The following is a 6,817-nucleotide window of genomic DNA, read 5'->3' as shown; positions in this document are numbered from 1 at the left end:
CCAGCAGGGTCAGGGAGCAGCAGGAGAGCATTCCTTTTAGAAAAGCAGTGCAGATGAGCCTTTTGGGCAGCACGGCAGTCCTTCTGACAGAGTCCAGTTGTAGGCCTAGAAGTCTCTGATATTAGGGGGTCACAGACCCAGTATATATCCCTAAATGCGCCTTTGAAGTGGAGGAGACTTCAAAGAGTGGCTTTGAAGTGCACCAGTTTCCCTTTCAGTCCAGTCCTGTCTGCCAGGAGTTATGTGGGGGGTTATCAGTCCTTTGTGTGGGGTCAGGTCACTAGCCTTTGGAGTGTAAGTGAGAGCCCCTCTACCCTTACTGCCCAGGATCTGCATATGCAGATGACTGCAGATGCAGCTGAGTGTCCTTTGTTAAAGGCGGTGTGGGTGGAATGCAGAAGGGTAGCTGTCAACCACCACAGACCAGATGTGGATTGGAGACAGTCTGTAAGACACAGAGAGCAGTAGGTGCAGAGAAATGCCTTCTTTCTAAAAGTGACATTTCTAAGATAGTAATGTCAAATCCAACTTCACCAGTAAGCAGGCTTTCTCACTACCATTCCAGCCATAGCAAACATGACAGTGCCACTCTTCTCAGATCAGAAATTACCACTTAAATATATAAAAGGGAATTTCCAATGATGGTCTATGAGAGGAGCAGGCTTTACAATAGTGAAAAACGACTTTGTGTGTTTATCATTTGAAGAACATGTAAAATTTATAAGTACATGTCCTACCTATTACTTACATAGCACCCTGCCACATGGGTTACCTAGGGCCCACCTTAGGGGTGACTTACATATAATAAAAGGGGAACTTAAAGCTCGGCAAGCAGTTTTGAATGCCAAGTCGAAGTGGCAGTGAAACTGCATGCACAGGCTTTGCAATGGCAGGCCTAAGGCATGGTTAAGGGACTACTTACGTGGGTAGCACAATAAGGGCAGCAGGCTCACTAGTAGCATTCAATTTACCGGCCCTGGGCACATTTAGTGTGATTTACTATGGACTTATAGGTAAGTTAAATATGCCAGGTGGGTAGAAGCCAATGTTACCATATTTAGGGGTGAGAGCACAAGCACCTTATCACTGGTCTTCAGTGGCAAAGTGTACAGAGCCCTAAAACAAGCAAAAACAAGATCAGAAAAATGGAGGGAGGCAGGCAAATATTGGTGAAAGACAACTGTAAGACTGCTAGGTCTAATAATGCTCTGTGTAGGAAAGTACCCTCTTTCCAGCATGTTACCCCTAATTTCTGCCTGATGTCGGTGTGTTTGATTCTGTTCGCTGGGATCCTGCTAACCAGGACCCCAGTGATTATGCTCTCTCTCCCCTAAATGTTGTCATTGCATACTGGTAACCCAGTATTTCTCCCAAAATTAGCATACTGGTGCCCCTTATAAGTCCCTAGTATATGGTAGCTAGGTACCCAGGGCATTGGGGCTCCAGGGGATCCCTATGGGCTGCAGCATTTCTTTTGCCACCCATAGGGAGCCCATACAAAGGCTTCTACAGGACTGCCACAGTGCATGCACCCTTTCACTGCCATTTACACTGCACCAGGTCACTTATAAGTCACCCCTATAGCAGGCCCTTCAGCCCTGAGGGCAGGGTGCATAGTACCAGTGTTTAAGGCACCCCTGCACTAGCAGAGGTGCCCCCCACGACCTCCAGGACCATTTTCCTGGACCTTGTGAGTGCAGAGACGCATTTTACGCGTGCACTGGACACAGATCACTACCTATGTCCAGCTCCACAATGGTAACCCCGAATATGGCCATGTTTGGTATCAAATATGTTAGAATCATACCCCAATTCTTTTGCAAGCATTGGTTGTATGATTCCATGCAGTCTGGGGGCTCCTTAGAGGACCATTCCAGCCTTCTGAGGTTTTCCAGGCAGTGCCAGCTGCTGCCACCTCTCAGACAGGTTTCTGCCCTCCTGTTGCTTGAGCAGCTCAAGCCCAGGAAGGGAGAACAAAGGATTTCCTTTGGGAGAGGGGTGTTACTCCCTCCTTCTTTGGAAATAAGTGTTACAGGCTTGGGAGGGGTAGCCTCCCAGAGCCTCTGGAAATGCTTTGAAGGGCACAGATGGCTCTTCTTGCAAAATCCAGTCTACACCAGTTCAAGGACCCCCAGTCCCTGCTCTGGTGTGAAGCTGGACAAAGGAATTGGGAATGACCACTCCATTGTCCATCACCACCCCAGGAGTGGTGCTCAGAGTTCCTCCAGAGGTTCCTTGTGTTTTGCCATCTTGGATTCCCAGTTGGCAGGGCGCTCTGGGAGCATCTGAGTGGCGAGTGCCAGCAGGTGATGTCAGAGCCCTCCCCTGAAAGGTGCTTACCTGTGTAGCTGACCAATCTCCCTTTTAGGGCTATTTAGGGTCTCTCTCTCGGGTAGTTCTTCAGATTCGGATTGCAAGACTCCAGCGGGAATCCTCTGCATCCTTTACTTCACCTTCTTATCGAAGAAACTACATCTGGACCCTCCAGGAACTCTGCAAACTACAACAGAGAAGCAAAGATGACTTCTGCAACATTGTATCTTCAGATCCTGCCAGCAACTGCAACTGTTTCCAGGTTTTGCATCCTCTGAGGACTGCCTGTCTTCAGCCTGCACCAGAAGAATGAAGGCATCTCCCTTGAAGTGAAGGAGTCACTTCTCTGCTTCAGCAGGCACCCCTCTGCAGCGACAACTGGTGGTGTGGATCCCCTCTCCTGAAGAAGTGCGTGGATCCAGCAACACAGGTTGTGCACTGAACTGGTCCTAACGGACCTGGCGTCCAACTTTCCAACTTTGGTGGATGTAAGAACTTGCCTCCGCATGCAAGACAGTACCTCCGTGCACAGCAGGTTTTGCAGTTGCCAAGGCTTGTTGGCATCCTTCCATGAAGTTCTTCATGCACCGTGTAGCTCCGGCCCCCAGCACTCCTTCCTGCGATGCACAGCTCCCTGAGTGGTTATCCTGTGGCGTGGGATCCCATTGTGTAGTGCTGCATGGGCCTCCTATTGCACCTTTTTTGTCCCCATGCTGTGGGACTCCTGTGCACACTGCCTGGCCTTCTGAGGGCTCTCTGAGTTGCTGAGAGCCCTCTCTGTCTCATGCTCCTGGGTAGAGTCCACCAGGTCCCTCCTGGTCCCGGGTAGCACCATTTTCCACTAACCAAGTGCTTTGCGTGTGCCAAGGCTTGTTGACATCTTCTGCACTAACCAAGAACCCACATCTGTCTTCTTGGGTGCAATACTGACTGTTGTTCCTCACTGGTGGGTCCTCTTTTACATCTTCATCCTGGTTAGCAGGGGCTCCTTCTCTCCCTGGACTTTTCTGTGCTTCTTGGACTTGGTCCTCTTCTTCCACAGGTCTTCAGGTCCAGGAATCCATTGTTGGTGTTTTGCAGTCTTTTCTGGTTCTTGCATAATCTTCTTTCTCATGTTCTTGTGTGTTCTAGGAAGGTCACTGTGATTTACGCCTGCTTTCCTTGGGTCTGGGGTGGGGTCTATTACTTACCTTTGGTGTTTTCTAATACTCCCAGTGCCTCTCCACACTACACATGCCTGGGAGGGAAACCGACTTTCACATTCCACTTTCTTATTATAGGGTTTGTGTTCCCCCTTAGGCCCATTTCTAACTATTGTGATTTTCACTATTTGCACTGTTTTCTAACAGTTTGTACAGGTATTTCTGCATACTAGTGTATATAATTTGTGTATTACTTACCTCCTAAAGGAGTATATTCTCTATGGTATTTTTGGCATTTGTGTCACCAAAATAAAGTACCTTTATTTTTGTAACACTGAGTATTTTCTTTCATGTGTGTGAGTACTGTGTGACTACAGTGGTATTGCATGAGCTTTGCATGTCTCCTAGTTGGGACTTGACCCCCAGAGAGCCTGGCCTCTAGACACTGTCTACATTTCGCTAATAAGGGATAACTGGACCTGGCATAAGTTGTAAGTACCTTAGGTACCAACTACAAACCAGGCCAGCCTCCTATACTCTTCAAACTAAACATGCTATCAACAATATTTTCCCTTGACTGTCATAGACATGATGTCCTGTGATCTATTTACTTGATGATTGTGAGAAAGTGGATTATTAGTTGGAGTGAATTGAAGTCCACCACAAGTTGTTAGGTCCAGCAAAGGTTTACGTAATGCATAACCTTTCTAATAAGCTATTACACAAAGCAAACAACCTTATCTTTAAAAATGCAAAACGCATTTAGAAGTAACAAAAAGGATGAAGAGTCAAAAACACAACACAATAAACATCCCACTGCAGCTTATAACAATGAATACTTTAATGAACACAAATACACCAAAATGACAATAATTCAATAAGGGGAGTTTAAGGTTTTAAATAAAAATAAACCCAGAAAGCACAAAGCCCAAACCGCAGGGAAGTGGTCAATCTAGACAGGGGCAAGGGTAAGGTTTGACTTCAACAGAGATGGAGCATGGGTTGGATACCAGGACCGGGTTGGTATCAGTCAGAAAACTACCTTCATACTGAGAAGTTTTTGAAGAAGGTTGAGTCCTCAGTGGGTCAGTTCTGCCGGCCAGATCCGATGACGGGCTTGTTGATGACAAATTGATGAAGGACAACATCTTGTGAAGCTGTCAATGAAAACGGGGAAAGCTCTGAGCTGAAAAAGTCTGCAGTTTGCACTCAGGAAGCCGTCAATATCTATCAGATGCTCCTCAGCATTAGACCCAGTGAAGAATTCTACCTTCAGAATTAGGTGGTCATTCTGAGTTTGGCAGGCGGCGGAGGCGGCCCGCCAAACTCAACCCGCGACCTGGCCGCTAGTGCCGCCAGGACACCGCCGGCCCTATTCCAAGGTTACCGCAGAGCCGGCAGGCAGAAACAGTGTTTCTGCCTGCCGGCCCTGCAGTGAAGAGGGCCTCAACGTTGACGCTGGCTCGGAATCGAGCCGGCGCCAATGTGGCGGTGCAGCGGGTGCAGCAGCATCCGTCGGACATTTTACTGCCCGTAATTTGGGCAGTGAAATGTGCAACTGGGCAGTGCATGGGGGCTCCTGCACTGCCTATGCGAAGTGCATGGGCAGTGCAGGGGCCCCCATGGGGCCTCGGGCACCCCCATTCTACCAGCTTTTCCACGGCGGTGTAAACCACAATGGAAAGGCTGGCAGAATGGGACTCATAATCTGGAGGGCAGCGCTGCTTGGAGTGCTGCCCTGACAGATTACAACCGGCAGGACCACCAGGCTGCAGGCTGACTGCAGCCTGGCGGTGTCACCGGTTTGACTGCGGCTGCACAGCCTCAGTCAGAAATTGGCGGATCGGACCGCCACTACCGCGGTGGTCCAACAGCCACCCCGAGTCTGGCGGCCTCAAGACCCCCAGACTCGGAATTACTCCCTTAGACTGTTTCCAGGAAGTCAGATTTCCTCAGCAAGTAAGGTTGCAGGCTGTTGCCAAAAATGGTTTGTCGCCATCCAATGCAGGTCAGCGTGGTACCCACTGAATAAGATTTGGTGCAGCATAAAAGAATGCAGAGGGAGGTACAGCAAAGTCAGGGTCACCACTGATGCACCTTTGGTGGATCAGCTTGGCAAGTTGGTGCCGGGTTTCTGTTGTTTTTCCAGCCAAACAGTCTTTCAAACATTTCTAAGTTCAAAGTTTTAGGGTTAGGCAGGAGTAGTACATTCTGTACTAACCAAGGGCTCCAGAACTTCAGGAACAGGACTTGTGGGGGGTGGCAGGACTCACTCCACAGAAGCTACCCCAGGGCATGTACAGTTGAAATCGCCAGCTCGGTTCTTCCACAAAAGTGGGCTTGTTGCAGCTTGTGAGTCCCTGTATCTTAACAGGAGGTCAGCCAATTGACCCTTGGAGTCCGTTTCCATGTCCTGGGTACTATTGGGAACAGGTCAAGCCCATAGGGTTCTCTTCACAGGTCTCTTCACAGAAGGTGATTTCCTTCTGTTCTCCACAGGTCCATTTGTGTTCTGAACAGAGTACCCAGGGGCACCACTTATATGCCTGGCACTACCCTGTGGATGGGGTGACTCCTGGCCTCTCTTTAACCAATAGGGAAAAATCTCCTAGGGGTAACCCTGTCCACTTTTGCAGCAGCTCCTATGTGCCCTACTTCTAAGAATCCTAAAGTTCCTCTCTCTACCTAAATCTACCATGTCATAACCTTTCTTCCTAGTGCAGGGCTCCTGTGCCCGTCCACAAGATGTGGCCAGGGAAGCGAACAACCCCTCCTCTGTGGGCACTCAAAACCAGTTCTGGGGACAGCTCCTCTCCCACTGGGATTGGAGCTTGGCTGGTTAAAGGAACCAAATAGACGTAGGCATAGGTGTGAACTAAGGCCCATATTTATACTTTTTGATGCAAAACTGTGCTGGTGCAGTTTTGCGTCAAAAAATATTACCGCCGGCTAATGCCATTTCTGTGCGCTGTGCGGGCATCAAATTTATAGTTTGGCGCCCGGCGGTGCAAACCACAGGTGTAAGTCTTTTTTTTTTACACACACCGCAGCGTCAAGTCATAAAGCAAAACAACGTTAATGCGGTGAAAATGACTGTGGGTCAATTTACGACCCGCACACTGGATATGCAGCGTTTTTTGACGCAATAGCGTCAAAATTCCCCGCAAACACAGCCATTTCAGCAGAGGAGAGCCAAAATGGATCCCAGATGCCTGTACAGACCCCAGGAAGATGATAACAGACCAGGAACCAGTCAGGAGGACCCACACAAGACCCAGGACAGTTTTAAGAAGAAAAGAAAGTGTTGCTTGACTGCAGAGGAACAGGAAATTCTGGTTAAAGAGGTGACGGAACACCAGCCA

This window comes from Pleurodeles waltl, chromosome 4_1, assembly GCF_031143425.1.
Source record: "Pleurodeles waltl isolate 20211129_DDA chromosome 4_1, aPleWal1.hap1.20221129, whole genome shotgun sequence".
Taxonomy (NCBI): domain Eukaryota; kingdom Metazoa; phylum Chordata; class Amphibia; order Caudata; family Salamandridae; genus Pleurodeles; species Pleurodeles waltl.
Note: the sequence above shows the minus strand (reverse complement) of the source record.